The sequence below is a fragment of the Balaenoptera ricei genome, chromosome 15, assembly GCF_028023285.1.
Source record: "Balaenoptera ricei isolate mBalRic1 chromosome 15, mBalRic1.hap2, whole genome shotgun sequence".
NCBI lineage: Eukaryota > Metazoa > Chordata > Mammalia > Artiodactyla > Balaenopteridae > Balaenoptera > Balaenoptera ricei.
This window is the reverse complement of record NC_082653.1, coordinates 36708977-36725788: the sequence shown is the minus strand read 5'-3', so window position 1 is coordinate 36725788 and position 16812 is coordinate 36708977. Positions and strand designations below refer to the sequence as shown.

At 35.7% G+C, this 16812-nt stretch overlaps 1 protein-coding gene across 5 annotated transcripts in view; it reads right to left on the bottom strand.

Moving 5' to 3' along the window:
- The window catches only part of PLCB1 (phospholipase C beta 1), a 690926-nt gene that overhangs the window by 290812 nt on the left and 383302 nt on the right, over positions 1–16812 (bottom strand). The window lies entirely within an intron of this gene.

The window sequence follows — 16812 nt, the reverse complement described above, 5'->3', positions numbered from 1 at the left end:
GACTGTCTGAGGCCACTATATGAGTTAAGTAAATGAGTGCCTGCATTGACAGAGCATCTTGGGTGCAGCGCTCCTGCTATAGAACGTGCTTGCAGCCTATTCAAAATTCTACCTCCGATTGGGAGGAAAATTACTCACAGCTAGGTAATGAAGTCGCATCTCTGTTCTGCAGCTAGCCAAAGCCACCTCATTCCTCTTTATCAATCTAAATTGTACTGCTATTTGAAAATCTTATGCAAATATAAAGGGAGGGAAGTTTGAAGGGAAAATTACATCTCAGAACTCTTTGTGGCTTCTGGATTTGAGACATTGCTTGAAGGTCAGTGTGGATTCAGTACTGGATTATTAAACCATTACATGAGGCATGGAGCAAATTATGTCTTTTACTCAGTTAATTCTCAAAAAAAATGAATATAAATTATTCAAAATAAAAGTAAATTATGGACCCTGTCCTGAACTCTCATCAGTCAGTCTACATGTCCCCATTTCATCATCTTTCTTTCTTTACTTGGATTTGTTGGTTAATTATTCAAACGTCACAGTCATTTACAGCAACTTTTGTTTGTTTGTTTGTTTGTTTATAAAATGAGGAGAATCAACAGTGCCAGACATAGAGCACGTCTGTGTGTCCAGAAGGAGAATGGAGCTTAGCAAGCCCTGTCATTGCCATCTCTCCTTTGCAATTTATCTCAAGTCTTCCCTCCTACCATGTTACTCTTCTGCAAAGGCTCTCTTCTGCCTGCAGAAGAAAGTCTAAACATCTTGGAAGGACCTTCAAAACCTCCCTCAGAGTTTGAAGGGGGTTAGTGGTTTCCGAGCAGTCACATCACTACTAAACGGTGGAGCCCACATTTTAGAACCAACCCTCATGGGGCTGGTTCTAAAGCCTTAACTCCTAATTTCTACACATACAGCTTCTCATACAATCTATTCTTAAGCCAGAAGTGCTTAACTGAGGTAAGAACCTCATTACTTAAAATAGAAGAGACAGAATGAAAACAATGATGGTGTCTTTTCCTTTTCTACTTGAACGCAGGATCTGTATGCTTTTTCTTTCCATGAGTTTGTGTGTATGACACACGTGCACTGTCCAAAGCCAGGCAGTCATAATAATAATAACATGCTTCATTGCATGAGCAGTAGGAGAATTATTTAAAAAAATAAATATAGGGAATCAGGGCTCTAAATCATTGGCTTAGAACAGCCCTGGAAAAAGGTGTTATTTTCATGAGTCAAAAACAAGTCCTAACTTCAACAGATCAATTGTAGGTGTAACAATGCTGCCTTTATTCGCTGTCTGTCAACAATGTGGAGAAGGTGGGAATAATTCTAATCATTAATTATATCTGGCACAACCTCCATCCTGCTTTTCATCAATGGGGGTCTATGACGAGGTGTGCGCCAGTGGTTTGGAAACATTTTAAAGGAAAACTAAGACTTGTGGTGTCATTGAGACTTGTGGGGTAATTTGAGAGACGAGAGGGAGGAGTTGTCTGGCGGCTCCAAATGAATCGGAAAGGTTTGTGTGAAAGGAGCCATTTAGCCCAACAGGTACAAGGGACAGGCTTTCTGAGATACAATGTGCTTCTGATTGCTGGCTGACAAGTTATTTTCTTTTCTGTCTTCTAAAATATGCAAGACTTTTTCCATGTTTTGATTTACAACTGGGTTAGGTTTCAACAACCTGTGGGCTTCTGCAAACTGCGGAGTGTGTTCCCAGTGAGAGAACATGTTTTGACAGAAACTTCACCACGTCAAGAAAGCTAGAGAAATGGGAAATCTCACCCTGCTCTCTAGATGAAACGGTTATTGACAAAGCAAGAGAATATCAAGTAATCGCTCATTCATCAGGCACCAAAGCTAAATAAGGACTTCGGTGTAAATGAATTTTCCAGATGAATGAAAAAAAAACTTTAAACCTTTTTTTTTTTTCTTTGAGTAGAGTATAAAGAGCATCATTTAACATTTTTTCAATAAACTGATATGATTCTTATGAGCATCCATGAGTATGCTGTCCTAGGTGGCAAATATACTGAATCATTTCTTTCAGTATCAATTATTAATTGATTACTTCTTTTGTCAAGTCACTGGGGTAATGTTGGAGGTTCACTGGGGAGTAAGACTGACATAACCTCAACCCTACGAGGGCTGCTAAGATATGGAAGACCATTTGGTCAAATCTCGGTCTGCTAAGCTTGTTATCTTCTTATCTCTGTGTATTTCCACTGGTGTTTGTGTTTTAAAAATGTCACTCATTTAAAAAACAGAAAAAGAAAAAAGGACAAGCAGAAAGAAAGAGAGAAAGAGGGAAAGGAAGAGATAAGGGGAGGAAAGAAAGAAGGAAGGAAAGAATGACCATTGTGAGTGCCTATTCTGTGTCAAGTATAATCTCAGGCATTGGGGATACGACAGCAAACAAGACAGGTGAGGCCTGCCCTGTTCTCCAAGGGAGAGACTGTAACTTATCTTTAATTCTATAACCTCAGCATCAGCATTGCACCTAGAATAGCTAATAAATATGTATTCATTGGGTGCCTGATTTGGTCGTTGAATAAATGAACAGGAACAGGTATGTTTCAGGTTGGGAAAACATATTATACAAGTTCATTTGAAAATGCATCCAAAATCAGAGACATATGATTTAAAATTATTTTCCCGGGAGTATTTTTTTAGAGTCTTCATGACATCAAGCCTAGCACTCTCATAAGTGGTTCCTTTTGCCATATAAATGACTGAAGAAATTGTTCTCTATTCATTTTAAATGGCATTTCTGCTCCAGCTGTGAGAATTAAGAGTATGGTGAAAATATTTGATGACTTTTTTTAGGGCGAGGTGGTTAAGAAGTTATCCATCAAATAAAATGGGGAATGGAAAGTGTAAGGTATTTTAAATTTATTCTCTTATAGTCACAGATTTGAGGCATTGTACTTTGATATCAAGAAATAGGATTGCTGGAGATCTTTGACGAAAATGTCAGATGTAGCATGAAATGTGGGACAAAGAAAGGAAAATAATGCTAAATGCTGATTAATTCGTGGCATGCTTCTAATAAGTGGACTGAGTCTGTCCTTCTGTGTTGATACTTGCAAATTGTCTCTTTATTTCATCAAATGTGTACATATTATAATTATCTTGACTATTTGCTCATTAATTGCAAGTAAGACTAACTGAATCCATGGAATATCAATCCCCAAGGCAAACAACAGCCCTGATCACTTACTCATACATTTAGAAACATAACAAGAATTCCCAGTGATCCAGCAAAGAGGGACACTAGCCAAGAATCCTGATTAATTCAGTGCTGATGCAGGTGGCCTTTAGGGAGCTCTGCTTCATCCACTAGTTACTCTACCAAGTACTCCACAATTATGGAAAGGTAGTCTTTTTAGCTTGAGACACTTTTCTTCAGTAGAAAGTAGTCTGTATCTTCTCTTTTAAAGAAGTTTCTAATCCAAATATTAGTTTACTATCCATATCTATCTATATATATCTATGTGCTATTAAAAGTAAATATTTAGAAATTTCAGCTAGATGTAATTGCTCTATTGTGATTAATTTCCATAATAGAAAATTATACTGGAGGATTTCAGGAAGGTCCTTTTTTTTAGAGCATTCTACTTGGAAAAATGCTGCTTAAGAGTTTTTTTAGTTTCTATAGCTGATGGTGAGATATTCTTCATGTTGTAAGTATGGATATGTCTTGATACTGTTTTTTTGAGAATGCAATTCATTTCCACATGTAATTCATTATTCCCTCTGAATGCCCAGGAGAATCTGCAATACCCATCAGTCAAAATTCCTCACACTGTTGCATTACTAAACACTTGAGGAAAAGGGGAATTGTGAATTCCAGTGTAAGACTCACCCATTTTCCTTTATAATAGATCCATTAACTTTTAAAGATGTTCTCATATGTGATGACAGTATAACACAGGCTTAAGAACAGAATCTTCAGGACTGGCATGAGTAGAAGAGTAAATGGTGCCCAGTTGTGAAGTCATTTCCTAGTAATGGGGGTCTTATTTTGAGAAACAAGAAATGGGCATGCTTAGGATTGCTAAGACAAGTGATATTTCAAGTGAATGCAGAACATCCAAATTTATTGAGAAATAAGGGAAGTCTGACATCTGTTGAGGTTACTCCCAATAATCCTGAATTTTTTTCTTAAGAAATGTTCCTGGACTTAAGGAAGAAAAGTTTTGAACTTCATGGACATGAGGATATCACCATATGGTAGGAATTTTCATCACATCCCTATTTGTAGGGAAGGTCCTTGCTCTATATTGCAGACCCCTCCCTATATTGGGCCAATTCCAGAAACCACATGTCCCTGGCTGGTGCTCAAAGATGGCTTCCATCAAGCTGTTCCTTCTCTATATGCACATGACAATCCGCCAGGGAGGGAAGGTGTCTATTCTTCCACCCTTTTCAATCTGGGCTAACTTATGATTGTGTTGAACCATAGAATATGGTAAAAGTGACGCTCTCTTAGTTCTGGGTCTAGTGGTTAAGAGGACTGGCACTTTCTTCTTCCTGCCTCTTGGACTACTGATTGCTATGCAGGGAGACCAGGCTACTGTACTGTCCAGAGAGGCCACAGGCAGGAGCACTGAGACACCAGACGTGTGAGTGATGACCATCTGGGATGTCTAGCCCAGATGAGCCTTCAGATGATTCTAGTTCCAACCACCCTCTTATTGCAACCACTTACCCAAATGAGAACCACCCTGCAAATCCCAGACAATCTGTTAGGCTGTGGGGTGCCTTGTTATATAGCAATAGGTGACTGGAACACATGCCCTCTTAGGCCAAGAGTTGAACACTAGTATGAGTGACAGAGACCAGGGTGAATTATACGCCAGAAGGGGCAGCATGAGAAGATCAAGATTTAAACCATAAAAAACTCATAAGGAGCTTAAAATGTGGTTTTCCTCCACATATTTTTCTTCTCATATGTCTATAATTTTTCTTTCTCTTAAAAATAATTTCTTTCATTATAAACTAATACAACAGCTTTGCAAAACATTCGGAAACTAGAGAAGAAAAAAACATTCCCCTGACCCCCACCAGCCTTACATTATTGCAGTTAGCTATTTTGGGAATTTCCCATCAGGTTTTTGTTTTTTGTTTCCTTGATCATGTGCATTATGTTATATTAAAATTATAACCAAAAGGGGATCTAGTTTAGTGGTACCTGAAGCTTATAAAACATAATGGGGGAAAAAAGGAAAAATCTTAGTTCAAGAGGAAATTTAAATAATCTAACTTGAAAAATTTCTTTTAAAAAATCTATAACTATATGAAACACATTGTACAAAGTCTCTAAGAACTTTTGAAGGGGCTTATGTAAATGAGAGGCCCTTCATCTTAGGTCTTATTAGCTTCATGGTAAATTGCTGTTGACTGTAATGAATATATACATTTATATCTTGTTTTCTCTCATGTTATATCAAAATGATTTTCCATGTCAAAGCCTATCCTTTATGATATGACTTTTAAAGATTGCATATTTTTCTTTTGAGTCAGTGTCCTCTAATTTCCCTGAGGTAGAGTTTTTGAAACTTAGAAGAACTATTTACATTTTGGGGCCGGTAATTCTTTGTTGAGGAAGACAGTCCTGTACATTACCAAATGTCTCCTAGGGGACAAAACTGCCCCTCCCCTTGAGAGCCACTGCCCTAATAAACCTCCTACTCTGGTTACTTATATTATTTCCTTTCTCACCATTATAACTGAAGCCTTTTCATGAATATTATTTTATTCAATTTTTAACATTTTTCTTTAAGTTGAACTCCTAGAAGTGGAATTATTATGTTAAAGAGAATGACATTGACATGGCTTTTGATGTATACTGCCAAATTTCCTTCCCCAAAAGGTTTACCTGAATTATAGGGCAGCAACACATTTTAGTACAGATGTAGGTATATTTAATATATTATAATGAATTATAACAAAATAGTATATTTAAGCTATATAATATACTTAAGGCTGTTATATTAAGGTCATTTATTTTGCTAATTGTAATTATTGTCTGAGAATCTACCCTCCTATAGAATGGTCAGCAAAGAAATTCTGAACTGCATCTATCCTTTTTTTTTTTTTTTTTACTTTAAAAGTTGAAAAATTATGTTTTCGAAAAGAATTGTTCTATTTCCGTCAACCAGGAGAAGGGACTTGAAAATATCATTCTAGTTTGCTGTTTTTCTCACAGTCTGCCCAGTTTAGCCCTTCATAAGGGAAGTCTGTATTTGAATTCAGAAGGCAAAGAGTGAAACTGTTTCAATGTAAAGGATTTGCTGGTTTGGGAAAATCGTAGACTTCTTGCTCTGGTTGTTCCTTGAACAGGGAAGACAGAGCAGGCTCCCCAGACTGTGTCTATACTGTCATGATGGATAATTAACTGCAGCCCTCTTGTTCCCTTGCATCACTACCAAAGCCCCATTATCCCCTCCGTGCCTGCCACCCCCAAAGATAAACAAAGATTTCAGTTTTTTTGTGTCAGGAAGAGAATCTAAAACATGGCTTTTTTGCTCTCTCTGATGCCTGCTGTGAACATCCCCTGTCTTTGAGAGAAAGCTATCAAGCATGACTCTCTTTCCCAGATGGTTGGAAACATGGCCTCCTGTTGTTTTACTCCAGTTGCATGATGTTCAAGGAGTGGGGCAGACCTCTCTCAGTGGGCTACCTCAACTGGCTTTGCTGTCAAGGAATCTACAAGCCCCTCCCACAGGCCTGCCTCATCCACTCCATTCCTGCTCAGGGTATGATGGCCAAAGCTCTCAACCACTAGGTGGGTGAGGTTTGTCCAGTGAAAACTAAATGGAGATGATGTTTGTCATTGATTTAAAATATTCCCATAGGTGACTATTAGGTAAGAGTTCAGGGAATCATTCTCTGTATTAAAATAAGACAGTCTAAATTTTAAATGGTTGTGCCATTTACTTTTTAGTATGAAAAGATGGCAGTTCATTAAAATCCTGATAAATACTCATAAAAGCAACAGATAGAAGTCATGAATATTAGTTAACATTGTTGAAAAAAAGACATATTCACATATATCCAAGAAAAGTATAGGTAACACTTCCCTAAGAGGTCATAGAATTAATGTACATCCAAGTTTACTAAATAATTAGCCTCTGTTATGTAAACCATAAAAATTACAATTCTCAGATCATTATACCAGAAGAAAAAGAATGTTCCTGAATTCTTGTAATCTGAATTTTGATTGAGAATCAGACAACGAATTGTGAAAGGTTTTATTTAGACTATAGGTGAACTTAATGTATGTTTATTAATAAAACTGAATGGTTTTTAATATGTTTAAAAAAAGGAATTGACATAGTACAGGTAGCCAAGGAGCATAAAAGGTCTGCCACATAGGGAATATTCCATGACAGCTCACATTCACATACAGAATTTATCTACGTATTAAAAGGTGTATTTTCTCCTTTCATTTCCCCCACCCTCCTCCCTCCCTTCTTTCCTTTCTTCCCTCCCTGAATCCCTCTATTCTTCCCTTTCTTCTCTCCTTTTCACTGTCCTACTTTTTCCTCTTCTTCTGAAAACTTTCTACCAAATTTCACGAAAATAGAAGTGTAACACAGATTGCCTTTTAATTTTAATATATTCTCATACACATTCTCAAATTCCACAGTGGCTTTATGGCTTTGTTCTATTTCTGTTCAATGTGAATCTTCAGAATCAGTTAATATAAATTTACCATATTTACCTCCCAGAAATGTCCCTGATAAAAGCTGACACACAAATGGTGTGCTTATGACAGGGAAATGACAAACCTCTCTAGCAACTCTTTGGCAAGTTTGGGGAGGTTGGTGTGAAATGCAGGCCTGTGAGCCACAGGTCTGGAAGGGATTACTTCTCTAACAGCTGCCTAGCAACCAAAATGTGTACCTGACCTGGCTTTTTAATGGGCAAGATTATGCAGTGTTTTTTTGTTAATTGAGCTGCATGAGCTGCTTGTAAATCTTGGAGATTAATCCTTTGTCAGTTGCTTCATTTGCAAATATTTTCTCCCATTCTGACGGTTGTCTTTTTGTCTTGTTTATGGTTTCCTTTGCTGTGTAAAAGCTTTTAAGTTTCATTAGGTCCCATTTGTTTATTTTTGTTTTTATTTCCACAACCCAATCCAAAAATGGGCAGAAGACCTAAATAGACATTTCTCCAAAGAAGATACACAGATTGCCAACAAGCACATGAAAGGATGCTCAACATCATTAATCATTAGAGAAATGCAAATCAAAACTACAATGAGGTATCATCTCACACCGGTCAAAATGGCCATCATCAAAAAATCTAGAAACAATAAATTCTGGAGAGGGTGTGGAGAAGAGGGAACACTCTTGCACTGTTGGTGGGAATGTAAATTGATACAGCCACTATGGAGAACAGTATGCAGGTTCCTTAAAAAACTAAAAATAGAATTACCATACGACCCAGCAATCCCACTACTGGGCATATACCCTGAGAAAACCATAATTCAAAAAGAGTCATGTGGGGCTTCCCCGGTGGTGCAGTGGTTGGGAATCTGCCTGCCAATGCAGGGGACATGGGTTCGAGCCCTGGTCTGGGAAGATCCCACATGCCGCGGAGCAACTGGGCCCGTGAGCCACAACTACTGAGCCTGCGCGTCTGGAGCCTGTGCTCCGCAACAAGAGAGGCCGCAACAGTGAGAGGCCCATGCACCGCGATGAAGAGTGGCCCCCGCTTGCCACAACTAGAGAAAGCCCTTGCACAGAAACGAAGACCCAACACAGCCAAAAATAAATAAATAAATAAAATTAAAAAAAAAAAAAAAAAGAGTCATACCAAAATGTTCATTGCAGCTCTATTTACAATAGCCAGGACATGGAAGCAACGTAAGTGTCCATCAACAGATGAATGGATAAAGAAGATGTGGCACATATATACAATGGAATATTACTCAGCCATAAAAATAAACGAAATTGAGTTATTTGTACTGAGGTGGATGGACCTAGAGTCTGTCATACAGAGTGAAGTAAGTCAGAAAGAGAAAAACAAATACAGTATGCTAACACATATATATGGAATCTAAGAAAAAAAAAAAAAAAGGTCATGAAGAACCTAGGGGCAGGACAGGAATAAAGACACAGACTTCCTAGAGAATGGACTTGAGGATATGGGGAGGGGGAAGGGTAAGCTCTGACAAAGTGAGAGAGTGGCATGGACATATATACACTACCAAATGTAAAATAGGTAGCTAGTGGGAAGCAGTCACATAGCACAGGGAAATCAGCTCGGTGGTTTGTGACCACCTAGAGGGGTGGGATAGGGAGGGTGGGAGTGGGGGAGACGCAAGAGGGAAGAGATATGGAACATATGTATATGTATAACTGATTCACTTTGTTATAAAGCAGAAACTAACACACCATTGTAAAGCAATTATACTCCAATAAAGATGTTAAAAAGAAAAAAAAAAAAAGATTATACAGTGTCTGTGTGTTTAGCAAAAGATAAAACAGCTTTCTTGCTGAAGAATCTGATATTACCAATAGCTCAGAAGAATTCAGTAAGTTTCCAATTTAAATGCTTATTTTGTTTTATTTAAATAGAAATAAATGCAGGCATCATAGAACTGGTTCATAAAACATTAGATCGGCAAATAAGGCACTTTCTACACTATGGAAGGAAAACATAATAATGTCCCTAAGAATGTAATAGGCCTTTCCATACCCCAACTTAACTGGTACTTGGGCTTTGGATATTAGGTTAAGCAAAGCCCAGTAGATCAGATTTCACCATTAAATTCACTATTAACATTGCTATATATATTATTTTTAATTTCTAGTTTTTAAAAATACAGTCAAGTGAAATTAAACTAAAAGTTATAAAAAAAATGACTTAAACTTTAAAAACTTCAGAGGTCCTAAAACCTTGTGTGAGTGGTAACAATTTTGTTTTTGATATAACATTATCACAACACTTTCAAGATATATATTTTTTATCCTGGAAGAATTTGTAAAATCTTGGTGAACTATTTTTTCTATCCCTCTTTCCCTTCTACCCAAGCCTCCTGGGGTGGTCAGGATGAATTCTTTTAATGCATAAGAAGGGGAGACCTAGAGGTGGAAGAAGCATCAATGAAATTATGTAAGTGAGCATTAATTTGTATGAACTCCACGTATCCTAGAGAATAGATTATAAGTACAAACATGAAACACTGGCTTAATTTTCTAGGAGGGTGTGTTTTAGGTATAAGGAATACAGGTATATTAACTTTAACATCACATTCTAATTGCAACCATCATGTCTTGCCATTTTTGTTCAAAAAGTAAATTTCTTTAATCTAGTTGGTTTAGACTAGAGTCAAAACAACATAAAACATGCATTAACCGTATTCACCCGTTTCTCTGGAGACGAGTACGTGCTACAAGTATAATTTAGTGTGATGTTTACCTTCATAATATGATGCCTTTTACAGAGCAAAGCATTGCAGAGTACTTTGTTACACGATTTAAATAAATTGCTAACAATGTGCACTTCCCTCTGATGAAACTTGCATTTTCATCCATTCTAGGCTTACTCCTCTTTAGGCAAAAAAGACTATGATCCTATCCATCTTTCTAAAGTCTCTGCTTCAGTTGTCTGCCTTTGGCCCTTCAGTATATCATTCCATCAAGGCCCAATTTTAATTTCCATTGCTGATTGTCATCTAATCAAAAAGACTCATCCTTATATGACTAGACAGATCAGTGGAATAGGATAGAGATCCTCAAGTAAACCAAAAACATGATAAGTTGGCATATAATAAAGGTGACATAACAAATAGGTAGTGAAAATGATGAATTATTCCACTATTGTATAAATATATTTTATAAATATATTATTTATACATAAAATATATTAAATACATACACATTTATATGCATTTATTTATATATTCCACTACTGTATAAATATATATTATAAAAGCTATTGTTATAATTAGAATCTGGAAAAAACAGTTGGATCCCTACCTCACACTTTATATCAAAATAAACCCAGAACAAACCAAATGTTTGTATATAAAAACTGAAAGCATTAGTTATACTAATAATAGACAAATAAGACTCTTTTGTAATTGGTGGGTCTAACAGTAAAGATATAGAATAGTTGAAAAGTATAATTTAGAATTTTGATTTAGTGGACAATATACATCATGTTCAAGCATATGTAGGCATTTTTGAAAGCTGATTACATAGCAATAAAGCTAATGTTATCAAATTTCAAAGTATTGGTATCATACTGAACACATTCTCTGATCACATGAAATTTAATTTAAATAAATAATAAAAAATTACAAGAAATAGCCCATCTTTTTTTTTATTAATACAAAAACGCACTTCTAAACAATTTATAGGTCAAAGCAGAAATAATAATGGAAATTAGACTATACGTATTGAGATGAAATACAGCACACATACCATGCATCAAAGTTTGTAAGATTAAGATAAACCAAAAAAAAAAAAAAAAAAAGATAAACCAATACTTTAAGAGAAATCAACTAGTCTTAGATATTTATATTAGAGAACAAGACAGGTTTGAAATTAGAGAGTGCTGCATCCAACTTAGGGATTTAAAAAATATATAATTGACAAATACCTAAATCCAAAGTATATAAGGATCAGTTTATGAGTCAATAAGAAAAGAATTACCAACAACCCAATAGAAAAAAAAAAGAAGAATGGGCAGGATACTTGAAGTGATAATTCATGGAAGCAAAAACCTGAATAAGCATCCGAAAAGATGATCAATCTTATTATTATCCACAATATGCACATTTTAACCACAATAAGATACGATGTTGCACCCACTCCATTGAAAAGCCTGACTTCAGGTACCAGCAATTTTGTGGGGCCACAACAACCCTCACCCACTCCTGATGGTAAATTAGACCATTTGTTTGGAAAAGTTAATAATAACATAGCTAGGTTGAAAATACCTAGCACACACAGCACACACAATGCAGAAACTGCACTACAAGTTATACTCCAAGAGTTACAGAACTTTTGAAAACGTGTAGGAGACATTGACAAGAAGATTCATAGCAATGCTGAAATAGTAAAAATGTTAATCAGCACAAAAACATCTATCACTAGAATGGATAAATGAATTGCAGCATGTTCCTACAATGGCACATCACACAAGTGAAAATGAAAGAACTACTGTTATTTGGATCAACATGAATGATCTCAAAACTGTTATGTTCTGAGGAAAAAGCAAATTACAGAAGAATTTATACTGTATGGTTCTATTTATGTACTTATATTTAAAAATAGTATGCTATTTAGGAATCTATACATATGTCTGTGCTACTTAGAAATATACACATATATGGAAGTGGTAAAAGCAGAAAGAGAAAAGGAGGATCATAAATAAAAATTCAAGACAGTGTTTATCTCTATTGGAAGTGGGAAGAGTGTTAGGGATGGGTTTTTAAAGGGGCCTCCAAGAAGTGTCTAGGGTTCCAGGAACATGCTTTATTACCACAGTAACCTCTACAGAGAGCAAGGTGATATCAACTAAAATTGCCAAAGCACATACTCTTATAAGAATGAATACTGCAAAACATACTTAATGATCTACATCTAAGGTTATTCCCTGCAGCAGTATTTGTAAGAGTAAAATATCAGAAACATTCTAATCCTATCACTAAGGGATTGGTTGATTCAGTTATGGTTCATCCATGCAATGAAATACAATGGAGCTACACAAAAGATTGCTCAAGCTCTTTATGACAATACATGACGATCTCAAAGACACTGTTAAGTTTAAGAAAATGTATAAAACATTCTGTATAATATGTCAACAACATATGTATAAACTAGGATGAAGAAAATACGTATATATGTATGTAAGTTTCTATGTTGAACTATTTGAAAATATTATTTCTAGGGAAGGGAACAGAATGACTGGAGAAAGATGTGAGGTTGACTCACACCTTTTTTATCATTCATCATTTATTTGTTCATTTTGAATTTTGTGACCGCAACACAATGCTTATATTAACTATTTTGATAAAATAAACAAAATAACTTTAAAACAATAGAAAATAAAACCACCCAGTTCTCATTCAGTAGGGCTCTGCCAAGAGACTGAACCAAAAATCTGGCAATGACTAGTCAAATGCCATAGAAATAACACTTTTGTAAAAGACGGAACTTCTCCTTATCTTTAAAAGCATATCACAAGAAGCAACAGGGTTATTGAAAACACCTACAAATATTCCTTGGGCATATGTGACAAGTTGTGGGGGTAAGTGTTGCTGTTCATAGCCTCCTGGAGGAGGAGTTGTAGAACATATTTAAATAGCACAGGAGAAAATTAAAATCATCTTTTTCTCATAGATAAAGGAAACTGTTAATAATGCCATAAAGATCACAGGGGCATATTTGTACATATTTTAATTTTTTGGAAAATGATAAATGGATACATAATTAAATACAAGCATGAAATTACTAAAGATTTTCATAAATTTTGTGATGAGAACACAATTTAAACTTATCATCAACACTTCTTAACATAGAACAAGAATAAACAGGTAAAAAAAATTCAGTGAAAAGTAAAATAATCAAGTGTGTGACTTTGAGCTATGATAAATATCTGGTACTGAAGGGACTGGACATGCAAATATCCACACATGGATCCACCTGTGCCTCCACAATGAGACATCATTAGGAGACTCCTGTGTAGAACTATATTTTCAGTGTCAAAACTTCTCCTCAAACTTTCTTATCTTATATGTTGTGCTATTTTAGAGTTATATAGGAAATACCCTTTCAGTTTCTCTGGGAATTGTCACAGTTCTTTTAATCTCTTTTTTCTCATATGGGAGACTGAGAATTGGATGTTATATGATCTAAACTTGGCGATATGTGTCCTTGGGCAAAACACATAACCTCTCTGGGCTTTGGTGTCATTTTCTATAAACGCTAATGTCCCTTCTATCCCTATCATTCTATAAGGCCAGAGAGACTTCCAGAAGGCTTCTGGAATTCCTGCAGCCCTCATTAATAACTCCTTGTTACATTGGCATAAATTAGAACAGCATTTCCTTGAGTCTTCTCTTATAGGATGTTATCGGTTACAGTGGTTGAATAAATATGACTTTACCTTCTTTTACATTAAGAAGTATGGAAGTATATGAGTCCTGGCTTTGGGTCACCAGCTCAACAATTTTAGGACTGGTATCTTTACAGTTCTACTGGGCAAACCCTCAAGGTCACAAGATGGCTGCTGCAGATCCTGCCAAACAAGATAAAGACTATGTCCATCACCAGGCAATTCCCCATCTTCCAACTATAGGTAACCACTGTTCTAGCATCTATTACTATATACTAATTTGCCTCTTCTGGAACACATATAAATGGAATCACACAGCATGTTCTTTTGTATCTGGATTCTTTACCTTTTTTTGAGGTTCATTCACGCTATAGTAATTGCTAAGTAGTATTGCATTGTATGAATATACCACCATTTCTTTATCCATTCTCCTATGGAGGGGTGTTTGGATTGTTTCCAGCTTTGTGCTACTATGAATAAGGTTGCTATGAACATTCATGCACAAGTCTTTGTGTGGACTCATATGTCTTCATTTGTATTGTGTAAAGATCCAGAAGTGGAATTGTTGGGTCATAAGGCCAATGTATATTTAGCTTTATAAAACACTGCTAAGGAGTCCTCTAAAATGGCTGCACAACCATTTTGCAATTATTTTGGATGCCTGCATAATTCTGGAATTGATGCATCACCAAATAAGAAATTTTTTTCTAGATTATTGGACATTTAATTTATATTGTTTTCAATACTACTTATTTTTAAAAAATAAGAAATTTTACAATTAACATTTTCATGCATTTAATTTTTAGCTGTTGTGGGAATATTTCTGCTGTTGGAATATTTATTTGAGACAAAAGGGGCAGAGTTAGAGTATTATCATGACTTCTTACTTTCCCAAAAGTCTGTAGTAACTTATACTCCCTCAATAAATTTGAGAAATGTACTGTTTTTAATGAGTTTTAACAAGGATAGATCTTAAGTGTACAGCTCGATAAATTTTTACACATGTAAAATTCAATAGCTATGGCCTAGATCAAGAAAGAATATTTTTAGCACCTTAGAAACTCCGTGCTTCTCCCAGACTCTACCATGCCTCACAGAGGGAACTGCTACTCTGATATTGATACCATAAAATGACTGTGCTTGTGTTTAAACTTTACATAAGTTAAATCATACCGTTATACCTATTTATTCTCATATGCAAGGTTTAAAAGACAAAGTAGAGCTTAATTTCTGATATTGATTGGAATGAGCTACAACACAGTATTTAATAAAAATAAAGGTCACCATTTGTTGAGCTCAGGAATGCACACCAGGTGCTATCTAAGGAATTTACATGCATAATCTCATTTGATCTTTTCAATAACCCAAGAAGAAAGATACAATTATACCCATTTTCTGATAATAAATCTGAGGCTAAGACTGGAAACTAGATTGCCCAACTTACAAGGCTAGTATGTGCCTCAGTAAGAACGAGTACCCAAGTGTGTCTAACATCACCCAGCTGTGTCTGATATCATAGTCCTCGCTTTAACAATTACTAGAGACCAGTCCTTTAGAACTGTAAATGCTTGAGTACCAGGTAAAAGATCTAAACAAGCATCAGAGGATGTCTGCACTAGCGCTGCTTTTCTCCCCTCTTCAATAAAAGCTAAATGCAAACTGCTAGAGATGAAGCATCAAAAGTCAACATGATGACAGATACAGTTGCCAGGCATGATTTTCTGAATCCACTGTGTTCTTCAGTCATTATCAGCTTTACCAGAAAACTGAAACAGTAGGTGTATATTAACACTGTAGACCACAGCTCCTCATATTACTACTAATCCAGGCCATTTTTTCATTAAAATGCAATTATTACTCCCCAAGACATCAGTATACAAAATTATACAGAATGTAATGAATTGAGTATCCAATGCCAGAAAAACAGTATGGATTCAAAAGGATACTGTGAGTAAAGAGGACTCTTACACTGAACATTTTACCATACTGGAGGATAATAAGGATGCTCACTGCCCAGGAACGGATGCTAGAAAGATAAATCAAAGCTAGGGCTTATATTTGAAGGTAGCTGGGAAGCTTGGGACACCATTAAAACCAAGTGATTTTCTAATCCCAACTGGGAAGAAGATATTAATTTTATAATATATTGGAAACTGCAGATAGGTTTTGCATTACGGTAACAAGGTCCCAGTAAAAAAAATCAAAGAAAAATGTTAGAATACCTTTGATAAAAATGCATGTATCCAGGAAACATGCCATCATCAAAGAAAATAATGCAGCCAGTACTTGAATAAAATTTCAGGTCTGTGTGACAACTTCGTCTATAGGAAGGAATGTAGGAACCCAACTGGTTTTTTAATAATTCCTTTAACTGACCGACAGATGAATGGATAAAGAAGATCTGGTATGTGTATATATATATATATATATATATATATATATATATATATATATATATATATATATATATATACACACACACACATACAATGGAATATTACTCAGCCATAAAAAAGAACGAAATATTTCCATTTGTGGCAACATGGATGGACCTAGAGATTATCATATTAAGTGAAGTAAGTCAAACACAGATAAATATTATATGATATCATTTATATGTGGAATCTAAAATATGATACAAATGAACTTAGAAACAGACTCACAGACATAGAAAACAAACATGTTTAAGTTTGGGGAAGGGGGGAAGGGATAAATTAGGAGTTTTGGATTAGC